The 18,709-nt window shown below is 38.5% G+C and overlaps 1 protein-coding gene and 1 non-coding gene across 3 annotated transcripts in view; both read left to right on the forward strand.

Annotated features, from left to right (window-relative positions):
* Positions 1–18,709, forward strand: part of LOC131696162 (uncharacterized) — a 72,646-nt gene that overhangs the window by 29,012 nt on the left and 24,925 nt on the right. The window lies entirely within an intron of this gene.
* On the forward strand, positions 2,776–2,847 carry Trnap-ugg (transfer RNA proline (anticodon UGG)). The gene has a single exon. It is a non-coding gene; the product is annotated as a tRNA-Pro (tRNA).

Below are 18,709 nucleotides of genomic sequence, written 5' to 3' on the forward strand. Positions count from 1 at the left end.
TTTGATCGAAAGGGCCGTTCGATCGAATGGGCCGTTTGATCGAATGGGCCGTTTGATCGAATGGGCCTTTTGGCTGAATAGGCCGTTTGACCGGATAGACCGTTTGGCCGAATGGGCCGTTTGGCTGAATGAGCAGTTTGGCCGAATGAGCCGTTTGGTCGAATGGGCCATTTGGACAAATGGGTCGTTTGATCGAATGGGCCGTTTGGACGAAAGGGCTGTTTGGCCGAATGAACCGTTTGGACTAATGAGCAGTTTTGCTGAATGGGCCGTTTGGTCGAGTGAGGCGTTTAACCGAATGGGCTGTTAGGCCGAATGGGCCGTTAGGCCGAATGGGCCGTTAGGCCGAATGGGCCGTTAGGCCGAATGGTACGTTTGGCTGAATAGGCCGTTTGACCGAGTGGTCCGATTGGGCGAATTGGTTGATTGGTCGATTGGCCGAATACCGTTCGGCCGAATGCCCTTTTGGCCGAATGCCGTTTGAAAATTGTGCAGGTTTCTACTTCGCATGGCTATACTACTTATTAAATTACTCTTGTGGGGGGGGGGGGGGTTAGTTATCATCAAATTGCTTGCTGTAAAAGCTACTGCGGTGTATTGTTAAAAAAATTCAGAAGACAATTTGTTACTTCAAGGGGGGCGTCTGATGTAAAGTGCTCAAACTGAAAGTTATTTAGTTTTACGATTTTAAAGGCAAGGCAAAATTGGGTATTTGTATAATTTTAAGATTTATTTATACATTCATTGTGCACAAAAAATATTTTCAGTCACACAGAGCCACACATGCGAGCGTCCCAAGAGTAGACGTCCAAACATTTCCACACCGAGAAGCACCGCGGCGAACACTATAACTCTTGAAAAAATTGTCTAACAGGAAATTCAATAAGATTTGTAAAGCTTGGATTTGAAGTTACTCGATGAACCAAAAAAATGGAAAAATATCGAGTTTCGGAAAACGGCTTCATGAAAACCGAATCTCATATTTTACTGTTAAATTCGTTCACTTTTCTTCAAAATAATAATTAGAAAAAAGTTTTTATTCAGTTTTCTGTGGTTCATCGACAGGCTACACACATTCTGCATTCTTATAAAAAATCAAGTCGATTCGTTGATTCGTTTTTGAGTTATCGTGTTCGACAATTTGAAAAAACGCGGTTTCGAGAAAAACGCCATTAAAGGGAGTCTTACATCAAATTACATCACTTAATAAACGCTGTAGAAGATAATCCATTGGGTATTTTCTCTTGAAACTTTGGGTAGAAGTAGTTTAGAGTCTATTGTATACACTGTTTTTATCGCTGTCAGTTTTTCGAAAATTGTTACAGATTGATTGAAATCTACGTTTGTTATAGTAAATACACGCGAGGAATGCATGGCTGTTTAAAACAAAAGAAGTTCATCGTGGCAATCGAAATTGCGTGAGACTATTCTAGAGGCACAGTTAAGCGGATAAAAATAATTCGTCACTACACCAGACGCTCCCCTTAAGAAGTCAGCTCAAGTAACAATTGAAGTTTAATATCACGCTACAAGTGCAATTATTACACTGCTATAGAACTACCAACTACTACTTTAACCAATAATTTCGATGTTATTCAGAGCAATCACATTTTTCCTGGATTAAGCAACGGAGCCCTTTCAGGGTGTTTCTAAAGAAATCAGTTTATTTAAAAAAACGAAAAAGGTATTAATTTTGATACCTATCATAATGTTTTGGATGGAATACTCTATTTCAAAAATATCGATTTGATAAAATGGCGGAGCTATTTTTGACCATAAATTTGCTAATATTTTGCCTACAAAAAGTAAGCAACGAAAAAAAATCTACTACAAATAGATATTTATATCCCATAGAACTACACGGCACTCGGTTCATTGGTCTTTGAGAAATTTCGGTTACCGATTTGAATATTATGGTTTCGAGAAAGAAACGTTTTAAAATTTAAGAATGCATAAATCATTAAATTTGAACCAATGATAAATGGATATCAAATCAACTCGAACATGATTCATCCCATACCTGATTTTTCACCAAAGGTCACTCTCAGAGATCTATCCGCAATCGCTTCTCGTTGACTGAGCTCAACAAAGTATATTACGAATTGTCTTTGTTACCTATTAACAATCAACCTAAATCTTAAAACGCTAGCAGCTGCTTTATCGACAATTTCTTCAACTAGCCATGGCATCGACGTGAAGGCAGGGTGATTTAACTATTTTCAACGAAATAGAATCGGTGCCGAACCATTTCGTTCAATTACTGTCTCGTAAAATTGCGCGAATATTATTATATTACCTTCGCTCCTGTAGTGGGAGTATTTCCCACTTCCATTTTTGATGAAGCGAAATCTTAAATTTCAAAAATTCGTCATGTCCAAAACATTGCTTTCTGTAGCAAACAAGTTAATGTAGTCAGGACGACTTTCGAATTTTTCAAATTAACGCTGCATCAGTCACGGATCATTCTTTTGACCCATTACTCACAGGTTCAATCATGTAAGGTAACGACTTGGTGAAAATGGACTCAACACCTTAAAATTGAAAATAACTATGCCGTGATTCAATCGAAAACGTCCCCTCCACCGGTAAGGCAATATATCTATCCCAGCACAACAATTCGCCCGTACGGTGGCTGTCTCAAATTCAACTTTCACTTTTAGTCGTTGCTTGATGTGCCTTTTCTGCTTCAGCCTGCTGCCTCCACTGAAACGCTGGCGCGATGCTGGTTTCGGCGCAGTCGATTTTTGTACGCGAATTGATTCCGTTTCGATAAGCGGCTCAATGGTCTAGGGGTATGATTCTCGCTTTGGGTGCGAGAGGTCCCGGGTTCAAATCCCGGTTGAGCCCTGATTTTTTATTTGTTGTATTTCAGTAATTTAGTAGAATGAAGTAATTCAATGCAACAACATTGATGCTTCCGAACACCGGTGCACAACCACCAAATGCAGCGAAAAAACGCAGCATGGTGAAAAATTTAATGTGCTTTGAGTGACGACGCCAAATGTCCATTCGCTATGGCGTTAATCAAGCCTCGTTAGACGTAGCTTAATAGCTTTTTCGGTGTAGTACCTATCTAGATGCGTTGTTCACTTTCAACCGTCGAACGGTCTCTGTTCTGAATACAGCCAGCCATTATGTACGCTAAACGGCAACTTCCAATCTATATAACATGTGGAGCGATGCTAATCGAAAAAGGAAGCTGACATCATCGAATTGTGCTGTCCGGGTTGGTTCGTGCGGCCCTAGCACGATTCGGCCCATAGATAGGTACAGCTGGCTGTCGAAAAACGGGAACAGAGTGATTCTACCGACGACGGATCGGCGAATTTCCTCCCTGCGATTATAAAGTAATCAGATAAAAAATGTTTTTCCATTCACTCTGCTAGGCCCGTTTCACATTGCGACACAGACACAGGTGGTTCGTCGCATTTTCGATACCGTCAGCTGTCACACCGGTAGGTACAGTACACCTACGGAGCACGTCGCAAACCCGATTATCTGGATTTGATGAGGCGAAAACGGATATTAATCCGTTACAGTAGTTTCGTTACAACAGTTTGGACTTTGCTGAAGCGCATTCGGGTTTGGTTTGGAACGCACCAAAATTTTCGAGCTATTCCGCTGCCAGGGTAGCCTGCAGTGTTGATTGACTTGGCAACACTTAGCGGCATTTCGATAACATTTTTATTTCTATGATAATAATGAGATTTTTGGTCAAAATCTATTTTTTGATTATGAGCTCAATGAACCAACGAGGACACTGAACAATATTCCATAACATTGGTTTCCCTTAGCCCGAGAGTTCCCTTTAACTACAACTCGCATGGTTGGGCATTAGGCCTCGTAGCAGACCACGTAATCCAGTTGCAAGTAGACACCTCACCGCGACTAGTTCTTATCTTAATTAACCTACGAAGGGAAGTGAATTTATTTCCTCGTGGTGGAAGCATCGGATATAACATTGTTGGATCGATACTCGTGTAGTATTACCGAAGCAGTTTGATTATCATTATTGAGCTGCCTATAATCGCAAGTCAGACTCATGTAGATAGGGAATCCTATCGAACAGGCGACAACTATGCAACAGTGAGCAATGGGGGTTTCTAACTTTTTAGAGAGTATTGTTTCGTTTCGTTTTAGATTTGACGAAATGAAGTAAAATCCACAGTCAATATCGTAGCGGATGCAATTGAATGTTTGCCTCAAAATTAAGAAGGGATGCTCAGGATTACTTTGTCTAAAATTTTGCCGAAGACTCCAGCTATTTTTCATGACTTATCAAAAGGTTGGGCAAAACGCCGCCCTAGCGGCGAAGTTACGAACTATTTTGATGTTAACACATAAAAGGATAAATTACATGGGGGGGGGAGGGTGGTAATAAGGTATTTTCGGTGAAAAATATCGCTCTTAATTTTTTTTGCCGGAGAGTGCAAGTACATACCTTTTGGTATTTCTTTTACAATACAGGTCGGACTCGTTTATCCGGGAATTTCATAAAAAAAATCTCACCCCGGATAATCGAGTCAAAGTTTTTTGTGTTATTTTATTAATTTAAGCTTAATTCGCGAAAAAATTAGAAATAACACGATCAGGGTAAATTTTCCTATGATGTGAAATGTAAAGGTCTTAGATGATTTTTCAGAATTTCAAGGTGTGATTTGTATTTTCAGATGGTATTCTCTTATTATTTTTATTTATTAAATTCGTGTTTTTGATAAAGTACATTTGCTTTAGCTTAAAGGGGCTAATTATTTTACATTTCTTATAAAAGAAGTGTATAGAATTCACTCAAATTTTCAAGATTTTTTCCGAGACACGGAGGGCCGAGCCTTATATAGCAATCGACTCAGCTCGACGATTTGGGACAACATCTGTATGTGTATGTAACGGACTAACTCTCATTCATGTTTTTCAGCAATGGCTGAATCGATCTTATCCAAATCATCTTTAAATGAAAGTTTAGTGAAGTTTAGTTTCCAAGATATGAATTTTTGAATGTGTAAAAATGGCATTTACTGCTAAAATTGATGCCATAGATAAACACTTTATATAGTTTTCGACAGCTTATACAAATACCTTTCGAAAGAGCTATAGATTGTATTGTTAAAATCGGACTAATATCAAAAGATATATACGGACGAGAGATTTTTATCATTTTCCCATAACTATAAATAAGCCCAAAAACATGCAATCTATTACTACCGCCAAAATGGCTAATTTTAGGTCAATAGTATCTTCGGAGAATTTAATGGATATAAATATGCCTTTTATTTGGTATTGTGTTTTTTGCTGATTAATCCCCCTACGAGTGAGATATTTTTATAAATTTTCTTGGAAGGGATTGTATTTAGATCATGCCTTCAGCAAATTTGTAGCTCTTACTTTTGCGAATAACTTTGCTGAAGACATCAAATATCTATTTTAAATACTTCAAAAGTAATTGCTTGTCATTTGTGGATTACCTTTTGTCGCCTATTTATTATTGACGAATTTCACGCTAAATCGTATTCAGAGTTGGCAGCACCCTCTCAGATTGTAATAAAATTTTCTGTACATGAGAACTCTCAAAAAGTCACTTTGCATATTTTGTTTTTCCAAAAATGATCTAGACTGTCTTTTGAAAAAAGCCATACTTTTTCACATCCTTCAAAAAATGTTGTAGGAGTTGTTTTTTCACAAAATTAGTCAAATTTTCGAATAAAAATATTGATAAAAATTCTTCATTGACTTCTACACTGAAAAAAATCGATTTTAAAAATTTAAAGTCGATTTACAAAATAACTCCTCTTTTGATTTGGATGAAATTTTGTTTCAAGATAGATAATTATGTTTCCTACCTACCGTAAACAATTCAAGTTGGGTACTTTTAAGGAAAAAAAACCTATTTTAATCCACCTAGCGGTGCAATTGTGCCTTTCTCAATCATGAATCACGAGAATGTGTGCGTTGTTTATATTCATTAAAAGAGTTCGAGTTCTAAAATTTTGAAAAAAAAAAAACAGCCACGGTAATATTGAACTGAAAAAAGGTGCGAAATCGGCAAAGTCCCAAAAAGTCGATTTTTATAAAAAAATTTTTTTTCGAGATAACATAAAATCTCGACGTTTCATGCATTTTAAAGATGTATGGCATCAAAAATACGAATTCGATTTCTGAAATTTCATGTGGTCCCCCCTTTGAAAAAAAAAATTGAGTTCTGGCTTATATGGGAATTTCATATGTGACCGGACGATTTAGTCTATATTTCCGGACCCATATAAGCGATCCGTACGAAATTTTATAGACATCTGTGGGGATATTATAGCTATCATTTGGAACTAAGTTTGTGAAAATCGGCCCAACCATTTCAGGGAAACTGATGTGAGTTCGTAAATTTTGAAAGATGGCCGCTTTTCCCGGGCACTTCCGGAACCGTCTATGGTGGTCAATGTAGTCAACGAAAGTTTGGTTGGCCGTCGGTGACCTAGAACAGCAAATTTAAGTTGTTTGAGAGACATTTTAGCGAAATTTTTACCGTTTTTGCTTTCATCGGAGTATCGGTTTGAATCACAATTTGCTATGTGATCGCACGCCACAACCTGTAACTCCGGAACCGGAAGTCGGATCGGGATGAAATTAAATAGCCATTTACGGGGACGCAATACCTTTCATTTGAGGCCAAGTTTAGTCGAATCGGTTTAGCCATCTCCGAGAAACCGATGTGACTGTTATTCTGAATTTAGATACTTCCGCCGGGGCTTCCGGAACCGAGGATGGTGGCCAATGTGGCCAAATAGACTTTGAATGGATGTTAGTGACCTAATACTACAAATCGAAGCAGTTGTGGTCATATTTTGGAAAATTTTTCACCTTTATACATTCATTGCAGAATTTATTAAAATCGACATTTTCTGCGTGTTCGTACTTATCACCCTGTAATTCCGGAACCGGAAGTCGGATCCATTAGAAATTCAATAGCAGCCTATGGGAACGTTGCACCTTTCATTTGAGACTAAGTTTGTCAAAATCGGTTCAGCCATCTCTGAGAAAAATGAGTGACATTTTTGGTCACATACACACACACATACATACATACACACATACATACACACACAGACATTTGCCGAACTCGACGAACTGAATCGAATGGTATATGTCACTCGGCCCTCCGGGCCTCCGTTAAAAAGTCGGTTTTCAGAGCAATTGCAATACCTTTCTATTGAGAAAGGCAAAACGTTATTTGAAAAAAACTTTTCCTTGTCCAAACTGATTTTTTTTCTTCAGGATATTTTTATCGAAAACTAAACCAATGAAAGTCATAATCATCTCAGAATCCAATAAAACTCAGTTTGTGAGAAGATATTGTCTAATTTAGCAAGTAGGCATATTTTTTATTAAGGGGTTAACTACTTTTTCATTTTTCATGAAATCGAATTTTTTTTTATTACTTTATCTGAAAGTACAACTCCTTGAAAATGTTTTCCCAAATTTTTATAAAGATCCGAGAAATAGATCGAAAGTTACAGCGCTTCGTCTACCGTCGTGTTCTTTGTAACCCCATCAACGAAGCTTCTTCAGTGTATGATTTTAAGCATAGATATAAGTTATTAAGGGACCGTTCATAAACCACGTAGACCGAAATTTGAGAATTTTTAACCCCCGCTCCCCCCTAGTAGACCTTAGTAGACCTTTACCAACCCCCCCCCCCCCCCCCTCCATCAAAAGTCTACGTAGACTTTTAATTTTTTTTTATTCGCGGGAAATGTGTAATTAGCAAGAAGTACATTATAATGTTCAATTAAAAATTAGCGTTCAGATTTATTTCAAGCTTTTTAAAGGTGTTTCACATTGGTTTTTTTGTCTATGATTGATCAAATCAATTAGTACCAAATTCAAGGTGCTTTCCAACGTTTGTGTACCTACTTCTTTCGTTCAACGTTCGGAATACTTCTTTTCAAGGTTAGTCACTCAAATATATGTAAAAAGATATATTGCTATAACTAGCTTAAATTTTGGCCGAAGTGTGCGAACAATGCAGAATTGCTAAACACTTTTTGAGCCTTACTGGTGCATTCAAAATTGTTAAATTATAAGAAACATTTACGAAATAATACTGTCGATGTGTACTATCATCTAGACTAAAATAATAAACCAAACATGCACACAAATTTCACTTTTCGTGAACAAATTTCAATATATAGACGTAAAATTTAACGGGTGTTTAAAGATTTTGAAATCAGTGTAAATTATTGCAAGAGAAACTGATTAACTCGAGTAAACACTTTGTTGTAGAAGTTTAACTACACTACTGCTTTAACCACCGAAATCAATAAATAAAAAATAAAATTAATCCACTTATTGTTAAAAATCGGGTGTTTTGCTGTTACAATGCTTAACTTTGACCATTTTTTACGTTTTTATGGTTCATACATTTAATGGTCCATGCATGTCTGCTAACTAGTGATGTCTTAGATGATTTCACAGTCAAAATCTTCCGTCGAGAGGAATTTTGGGCGATCGTCTTTGGAACTGTCATTTTGTATTATTCCTAGATCAAAACTATATCGAAATATACGCAAGAAACAACACTGTGTGAGGTTGTCCAAAAAAAATCGTGGGTTCTGGGTTGAGTGGTCGCTTAACGAGTAGTTACCTCAATAGTGTACTAGCTTTGAAGTGTCTGCATAAATACTGAATAGACCGATATTTTGAATACAACTCTCTTTAAATCCCATTTATAATTAGTAATACGAGAATAACAAAAAATAAAAGTCTACGTAGACTTTTTCAAAGACCCCTCCTCCCCCCTCGTAGACAAACGTAGACTTTTGCCAGACCCCCCCCCCCCCCCCCCCCGTCCCCCTTATGAGTCTACGTGGTTTATGAACGGCCCCTAATAAGAAGATTAGATAAGATAAGAAATAAATGAAAATTAGCTGTGGTAATTTGAATTTTTAATCTCAATTATCTGGAAATGTCGTTTTACAAAAAATGGTTTTTCCGTGATCACGATTGCCGAAGAACTACTCAATCAATTTTCTTAATTTTTTTTTCAATTGATCGTAATTAATTTTTCTCGTACTTTTACGATTACCGATTTTTTAATGCAATTTTTAGAGATTAAAACAGCGATTTTTTACTAAAAACGTTCTCGAATGCAGGAAAAAATTATTATTAATTCAACTAATCGTTAAGATACGAGGAATACTCACATACTAATGAAATTTTTTGAGTTTTGGGATTTTAGATGATCTATTGGTCTCGGGGAAAAAGCCATAACTCCGCCAATTATCAATTTATCATCAATTTATAAACTTATGCTTGTTTATTTTACTGAAAAATTTACTACCAAAATATAATAAGTTTGATGTAATAAAATCATTGCTTTATTCCTTTACGTAAATTCAAACTTTCTTGACATTTTTATATCTAAAAAGTATGTAACCCCTTAATCAATAATTCCATTGAAAAGAGATAAACTCTTTGTTGTTAACAAATATTCCATTATTTCATACTATGTTGCGTTTCGGCTTCGCCTCTTCAGAAACCGACACTAACGTATTGTCGGAATAGATTAGCGCCGGCTTGACGCAAATCCCTTAAAACTAAAACACACTATGTGTTTCAATCAAACGACTGATCAAACGTGATGTCTCGTTCGAGCAGAAGTTCTGTTTATGCCAATGAGACACAAGTGAAGCCGAAACTTGTCTTGGCTTAGCAGGCCTATGCGAAAGCACTATGTATTCCATTATTACTTTTTTATTTTCTTGTTTAGTGCTGAGGAAAAATCAAAGAAAGAAATAATCACCACAACATTATGTATTGAATTTTACGTAATTTTTTAAATTTATTTTTATATATTACATTTGTCTTCATGCATGCTATTTTGTATTATTTCTATACAAGGAAAATATTTTTGGTTCATCTTCTGAATTAGAATACCTTTTCGTCTCTACTTTGCCCCCAGAAATAGGAACAAAACTGTAAAATTTGGCCCAAATTTTTGAGTTCCAGATATTGTTTTGGCGTTATTATACAGCTCTTAGAGTTCTTCTGACATTTTGTTGTACTGTTCAGTGAATATGTAGCAGAAGATTAATTTTGTGATTTTTTTATCAGTTTGTTCAACTGCCCAGTTATATAACTCTCGGGGACTTGTTATGGTATTCCCATAGTCGCGAGCAAGACTGGCCCTTTTTGCCATTCGCTTGAGAGTGCTACCAATAGCATCATAGGGTCCTTTTCCATGGGATGCTGCGCTTAAATCATACTTTGACTGGAATCTACACAAGCTTGCAATGTTTTTCTTATTTTTGTATTGTGCTGCTGCTCCATCAGATATAAAATGAATTTTAGAAAAGTTTGTCAATTGTTTCATAAAATTTATCAGTTTTGAGAGGAACAAATGCATTGCAGTCTTCAAGTCTTCCAGTCTTTTAGTCTTCCAGTCTTTGAGTCTTCCAATCTTCATTCAAGTTTGTTATGAAGATATACCAAATTTGTTACTGATACTTTTTGCATGTATCAGGCAACTAGCAGCTGGGAAAATGGATTCTGAGATGATTATGAATTTCATTGGTTTAGTTTTCGATAAAATACACTGAAATTTTTTTTTCAAATTACTTTTTTTCTTTGAAAATGCCACACTTGAATTTTTGACGGTTGGTAGAGAACATAATTACCTACCTTGCATTCAAATCAAAAATGTTTTTTTTGTAAATCGACTTTAAATTTTTACAATCGATTTTTTTCAGTGTAGGAGTCAACGAAGAATTTTTTCAATATTTTTATTCAAAAATTTGACTAATTTTGTGAAAATCACTCCTACTACATTTTTTGTAGAATTTGTCATTTACTATAGCCATTTGAAAAAACTGGTAAAAAAAGTTTGGCCCTTTTCAAAAGACAGTCTGGATCATTATTGGAAAAACAAAGTTTGCAAAGTTGCTTTTTGTGACAAAGTTCTCATGTACAGAAAGTTTCATTAAAATCTGAGAGTATGCTGCCAATATTTGTTCAAGTTGGCGCAAAATTCGTCATTCAAAGTAGTAATAATACATTTAAATAAGCCAAATATTATTTCGATAAGAACTCTTCAAGATGACTTGAGGGAGATCCGTTCCGTTATAGGAAGTACTGCTATAGCGGCACTAGGTACAGCGATTCCGAATCGAGGAAACGACTGGTTCGAAGACGAATGTAAGCAATTAATAAAGAAGAGGAATGCAGCACAGGCGAGGATGCTGTAGAACGGAACTAGACAGAATGTGGAGCGATACAAACAAGCATGGAACAGGCAAACCTCGGTCTTCCGGAGAAATAAGGCCAACAGGAGGAACCAGATCGCGAAGCGATGGAACACCTGTTCCGCGTAAATGACACACGGAAGTTCTACGAGAACTTCCGTGTCTTACGAACGAGTGTGAGGTTATTGAGAGGTGGAAGCAGTACTATGACGAACACCTCAACGATGAAGCAGCAGAGGACGATGGCGGTATGACAACGGATCTTGAAGCACGCGCAGAAGACGATAGACTGCCGGCCTCTAATCTCCAAGAAGTCAAGGAAGAAACAACAAAGTAGCTGGTGTAGATCAACTACCCAGCTAGTTATTAAAATACGGTGGTGAAACACTGGCTAGAGCGCTGCACTAGGTAATCGCCAAAATTTGTAAGGAGGAGACTCTTCCGGAGGAGTGGATGGAGGGTGTCGTTTTCCCAATCTACAAAAAGGGTGACAAGTTGGATCGCTGCAACTACCGTGCGATCATCTGCGCAACTGGTTCGCAGATCAATGAGCGATACATCTTTGAACTCGATAATATACAGACGTTTTTTGTGATTTCTTATTTATTTATTTTTTCGTCTTCGGTATATAGCATACAGATTACTCTTAAAACTATTGTTAAGGGGGGTAAGCGTTTCTGCATAAAAAACTCTTTTTTACGATTTTTTTAGAACTTTGCGTGAAGCGAATTGGATCAAAACTTTTTGAAATGTTAGTGTATCATTTCCATATCATGCTGAAATTTTTCTATGCAAAAATATCGACAAACGACTCGGTGGTGAAGCTTTTTGTAGAACGTCTCTAGAAATACATGATTTGCAATATTACATGCCATTTAAAAACTACTTAACCGATTTCTTTCAAACTTTGCATACATATTCTATGTTCAAAATTCCTGACCCCTGCGTTAAGATAAGTTTTCAATAAGTAAAATTCGCGAAAAAAGTGTTTTTTTTTCACGCAGAAACCCTTACTCCCCTTAACAATAGTTTTAAGAGTAATCTGTATGGTATATGCCGAAGACAAAAAAATAAATATATAAAAAATCACAAAACATGTCTGCATATTATCGAGTTCAAATATGTATCGCTCATTTATCTGCGAACCAGTTGAAAAAGTGAGAAGACACGCATCGGGAATCTCGGGAAATAAATTCTTGGAAGGGAACATCTACTTCTGAAGATGGTTAAACATTGATTGAATTGTCATGACTTTTCCCTGCTGCCACTACACAAGGCACTGGTATGTTCGAGTCCCTAAGATTTGCCGAAAGTCCCTAAGATTTGCCGAAATGTACTTGGGTTCGAGTCCCTAAGATTTGCCGAAGGCCATGCAAGCATTCTTCATCATGAAATCGATGTGAGCTGTCCAATTAAGATTTGAGTCAAGAATTACCCCAACCTACTTAACTTGATCTGCAACAATAATTTCAGAGTCAAAGAACAGCAACGGACAAGTTCCGGTTGTAATCCTTCGTTGCGTGGTTTATTTGGATTAAATAATAGTCCAATATGAAGACACCATTGCTCAACATCACATAAGGCTTGTTGTAACAAATCAAAAAGTTTGTTAATGCAAATACGAGTGATCATTAACTATCGATCAATCGGTGAAGCCATAGGTTCATTGTTTCCTCAACAAACCATCGGCGACAATGTTCCCAAGAATTGATGACAGCACACCGCCTTGAGGACATTCGCAGACAGTTTCCTTAACTCTACTTGTCTTAACGATAACCACAGATGTCGGTTGCTAAGCATTGCGTCCAGTTCGTGATATATGAAGGTACTCTATGACCTCGTGCTGCTTCCAAAATGGATTCGAAAGACACGTTATCAAAATCAAGAAAAACTTCTAAATTTGATTGCTTTTGCGAAAAAGCTTTTACAATGTTGTAGACAACATTGTGTAACAGGGTGGTAGTACACTTCCCCCGCTAATGTGCATGTTACATTGCATGCAGCGGGTGCTCGCCTAAGCTAACATCCCGAATGTAGTGGTCGATTAAATGTTCCACTGATTTGAGAGTGAAGAAGGTCAGACTTAACGGTTTGAAGCTCTTTGCCGCCTCATAAGTGACGCGGCTACCTTTGGAAATGAATGTTACCGTTATTTCCCGCCACGCTAATAGAATGTATCATGTTGCAAGACTACAAGTAAAGGGCGAAGACGAAATTATTGCGACACCGCTAATGTCATGCCAATTTTCTTATAATGTTTAAAATCAAACCAAAATTTTAGGGTAGTTTTATACATATATTTACTTCAAAAATCAAAAGAAAAGTTAATCGATGGAGCCTTGAGTGTAAAATTGAACGCATTTTCGCTTGATGCCCTCCATCAAAGTCTTTACAGTGTCATCCGGTACCAGTTTCTCAGTTTTTTCCATTTTCTTAACATGTCCTTCTCGTCTTTGACTGTCTTCTTGCTCTTCCGAAGTTCCCGCTTCATCATTGCCCAATACTGCTCCACCGGGCGCAGCTCCGGACAGTTTGGCGGATTCATGTCCTTTGGAACAAAATGGACAGAATTGGCCTCATACCAATCCAGGGCACTTTTAGAACAGTGGCATGATGCCAAATCTGGCTAAAATAGCGGAGCTTCGTCGTGCTGCTGCAAGAACGGCAAAAGGCGCTTCTCGAGGCACTCAGATTTGTAGATCTCGCCATTTACTGTGCCCTTTGTCACGAAAGGCTCACTCCTCAGTCCGGAAGAGCAGATGACCTGCCAAATGAGATATTTGGAGGCGAACTTCGACATTTTCTTCTTCTTAAATTTGTCGTCCACATAGAACTTGATATTGCCGGTGAAAAACTCCAACCTCGGAATTTGCTTAAAATCGGCTTTTATATACGTTTCGTCGTCCATCACACAGTAGCCATTTTTTGTCAGCATCTTCTCGTAGAGTTTCCGTGCCCGAGTTTTAGCCGTCGATTGTTGCCGCTTATTGCGGTTTGGGAAGTTCTGTACCTTGTATGTGTGTAGTCCAGCTCTCTGTTTTGCATTCTGGACGTAGCTCTGCGACATGCCGATCTTTTTAACCAAATCCCGGCGTATGACGTTGGGATTTGCTTTAATCATCCGCTTCACCTTTCCCTCCGTCTTTTTGTTCTCCGGTCCCGGTTTTCTTCCAGCTCCTTTTCCGTGGTCTAACGTCAACCGCTCCTGGAACCGCTTCAACACTCTGGAGACGGTTGAATGGTGAATGTTCAACATTTTTCCCAACTGCCGGTGCGACAGGTCAGGAAATTCCAGGTGTTTGGAAAGAATTTGTTCTCTCGACTGGCGTTGGTTCACCTCTTCTTCTTCTTCTTCTTCGCTTCTGTTTGGCTTGTTTGTGAAAGAAAGCCCAAAATGGCACAGCGTATAAAGCTATATTGCCAGTTAATTTTCGTTTATAGTCCAATGGACTTTACTTTTTGTGACTAACCGACGATAAACTAGCAGCGTCACAAAATTGGTCCACCACAGCACGAGTAATTCGCCCAATCAAGGTGAAAAAAGCGAATTATCTAGCACTCGGTGAAAACCAACATGTCGACACGTTGAAATTTTTACCGGAAGTGTTGGTTCACCGCCATTTTCGTTGAATCGAAAAACACGACTTCGAGTTTGACAGCATGTAAATAATACACATCAATGAGAAAGTGTGGAAAATTTGGTTTAATTTTTACCCAATGGTAAAAAAGTTATGCCCTGTTGAATGTGTCGCAATAATTTCGTGTTCGCCCTTTATCGTTGTCTGAGACCATTTTGAAAACCAAGATGGCGACTTCCGGTTCAGTAACATTCTCTAAAATCCGATCAATATGAGAATTTTGCAACAGGCTTCACGAGTAGACGCCAAATATCGATGCCTAAGGCCATTTGGACTTCCGGTCTAACGGAATTATCTAGAACCCAATCAGTATGCCTATTTTCAATGTCCGAGACCATTTTGAAATGCAAATTGGGGACTATCGGTGTAGCGATATTCTGCATAACTCAGGCAACGTGGATTGTTTTGGAACTTGATGGACGAATATGGAGTTACAAGAAATCAGACGGCATTTTATCATCCAAAATGATTCTGATTATTTAGTATCAATATCCGCTGTAAAACAAAAAGATACATTTATTTTTGTATATTTTGCACATTCAAGATAAGAAAAATGTACTCATGAATGGTTTTACTCGAATTTGAGTTAGTTTATCTATTACAGCTCCTCGAACGGATTTTCATGAGAGGTTGATAAAATCGAGTCAAAAAGCTGACAGAATCTTGTGTGAATCGGGGGAAAAATGAATTCTTCACAGCATTATTAAGATTATTGAGATGTCCACTAAACTAGAAGTCACCATGGATCAAAACATGACTTCCGGAATTGACGGGTATCCGGTATATACTAAAAAATTCTCACATCGTTGTGAATTGTGAATTGAAAATTTTACTAAATTGAAGTAGCCATCTTGGATTTCAAAATAGTCTCAGGCATCGATATTTAGCGCCTGCTCTTCAATCCCGTTCCCGTTCCGGTTTTAGAGAATTCTACAGTACCGGAAGTCGCCATGAAATTGGGTTTAAAAATGACCTCAGAGATCGATATCACATGTCTACTCGTCAAGCCCGTTCTAAAAATACCCATGTTGATTGGGTTTTAGAGAATTCCCCTGAAATGGAAGTCGCCATCTTGGATTTTCAAAATGGCCTTAAACATCGATGTCTGACGTCTACCCATCGATCCCGTTCCAAAAATACTCGTTAATATTGTTCCAAAAACATGTAGCCAGCCCTGGTCGATCCCTAGCAAGCGTGCAGCTTATGCGCCACTTCCCGTAGGAAGACTGCACGCCAAGATTTGTTTGCCCGGATGAGACTCTTCTTAGGGCGAGTCCCTGAAGAAGATTCACCTAAAAGAAATTAATCAGGATCGAACCAGACAGGCTTATCAAAAATTAGCCTCCAAAAGTCGGGTAGACGACCCTATTATCAGCAGCAGCAATCATCAAAAACCTCATCACCCTCAAATAATTCGCGGTAAGAAACTCCCCATACCTAACTTATCATCACTGGAACTGTAGCCACTCACCGCCAGGTGGCCCAAACATACTGAAAGCGAAGCTTTCACCACTCATCAAATTCCGCCAAGCGGAAGACAGTGAAACGAAACGAAAACTACACCGAACGAAGTGACGTAACCATACTAGAACGAGACTAAAACCATAAGGGAGTACTACATGAATCTACAAAACATTCGCTACATTTACACTAAACAACATTTATTTACGGTACAAAACGGCAGATTTATGTTCTATTTCATGTTTGTATTTTTTAGCTTTTAACTTTCTAGGCCTATCTTCTGATGGTGTGCGTGTACTCTCTCCCTACTGTGCTCATTGACCTGCTTGTGCTTTTCTTCTCATTTCCAAAATCCTCCCAAAGTTCGGTGACGTCACCTCACGGCTCCAGCGTATCAATCAGCTATTGCTTTGCACCCGGGTGACTAATTAAATGGGTTGTGTGTGGCGTTCGTGAATGACGGACTAAAACGTAATGGCCGACACACAACCTCAAATCATGGACGCGTCCCTAATTCTAGCCGTCCGTGGACGACTTCTCGAGCGCTTTTCGCTCTGACGGATTAAATCACTGTGGCGTCCTCCTTGGATGCCACCCTTCACACTTAATTAGCAAGAACGATACGACTCACCAGTTCTGCTGCTGTTGGTTTCTGCTGCTGTCGATCGTTCTGCTGCGATGACGGGCGATGATGGGCGATCACATCGATCGCCGCGCCGGTTTCTGACCAGCGGTTGTTGGATGCTGGTTGATGCTTTAATCGGCCGGAAAAGTTGCGTTGGGTTTCCCGACGATAGAAGGAACGGCTTTTAGACGGGTCGTCCTTCCTTCCGGCGGCGTAACGGTGCCGGGTTCAAATTTCGTCCGATGCGCTTGGACCTGCGCGCGTGTGGTTTTGTTCCTCTCTTCTTCCTCTCGTTCGTCGTAGCTGTGTCAAATAAAGAGGTGCCGTCTGGCTTTCTCCTGAATTCGCACGCACTTTACCACACGCTAGCGTTTGTTACGAACTTACAGACAATTGGAAACTAAACCGGACAAAACTACGCGCACTTTCACTATGTTTGGCGGACTGGGACGAAAATGGACTAGCAGCGTTAATCCTCAGATTAGGGAAGGTAATTTCGTACGTACTTACAGGAAGCGCGTATTTTCCCGCAAATTTCTTCGGACAAGTTCGGAAATCAACGACCCTACTAGCTGTTTTATTCTGTCAGCTAACCTTTGGCTCTATCTGTCCCTTTCCATCATGCATTCCAAGCGAAGGATCGTCATGGTTTTCGTCTTCAGGAGAATCTCAACAGGCAATTTAATTTCTTCCCCTCGCGGAGAGGAGTATTTGCTAGGGTGTTGCGCAAGAGTCGATCAACGGTAGGTTGTCTAACTCTTGGCGCAAACAAATCAGACCGGTTCTACAAAATTTGAAAAATATTGCTGAATATGACATGACCGCTACATAACACCAGGCTTGTTTTACGAAAATTTGGTATTAGGATTAATACCAAATTTTCGTAAGGGACAATTTTACGAAAATAACTTAGACTAACAATAGAAAAACTACAACTACTATTTACAAAATGTTATGTACAACTAATCCTAGGTTCGCCTTGAATACAGAAATACTGATGGATTTGACATTTCCCCTGCTGCGCTCCGGTAGTTCAGATATATAACATTCAAAGACTGCAACAAATCCCCAAATACTGGCATTGATACCAAAATGTTGAAATTTTAGATCAAGCCGAAACCCCAACACTACAACATACATTGAGTTTCTTACGACTCTCAATGCAACATAATTCCCAATATAACTTCATGAATAATACAAGAAACAGGCTTATTGAGTTACAGAACTACTCCAATCCTTACGTTGGAAATGTATCCCTTCACTCAATTTACCGCACAGTTTTGTCTTTTGAAAGCACCTCAGAGCTCTTCCCTGAATAAACACTTTCTACTAGACAAAACGCAGAACTGAACTTCATAATTTCCTTTGCAGTGACTCGAACGCCGAAATAATTCAGCTAGTGAGAAATCTGCACATAATTCTCCTGAAAATATCCCCCGAAATATCCCCCGAAAATCCCCCGAAAATATCCCCCGAAAATCCCCCGAAAATATCCCCCGAAAATATCTCCCTAAACAATCATTTTGGTTATGTATTAACGCCGAATGTATTCCGACAATACGAACACATACCCTAAATGACCACATATCCCATAAATCCATCTTACGTTACATTTCCTATGTCGAAAAAAACTTTCGACAAAACGGAAATGACACGAAAATGAAAAAGTACCCAACCCTATTAAAGCTCCCATCAACTCACGCATACACTGAACTACCAACCCGCAACGAAGAGAAACGTCAAACCAAAAAATATCA

This window comes from Topomyia yanbarensis, unplaced genomic scaffold (assembly GCF_030247195.1).
Source record: "Topomyia yanbarensis strain Yona2022 unplaced genomic scaffold, ASM3024719v1 HiC_scaffold_81, whole genome shotgun sequence".
NCBI classification, from domain to species: Eukaryota; Metazoa; Arthropoda; class Insecta; order Diptera; family Culicidae; genus Topomyia; species Topomyia yanbarensis.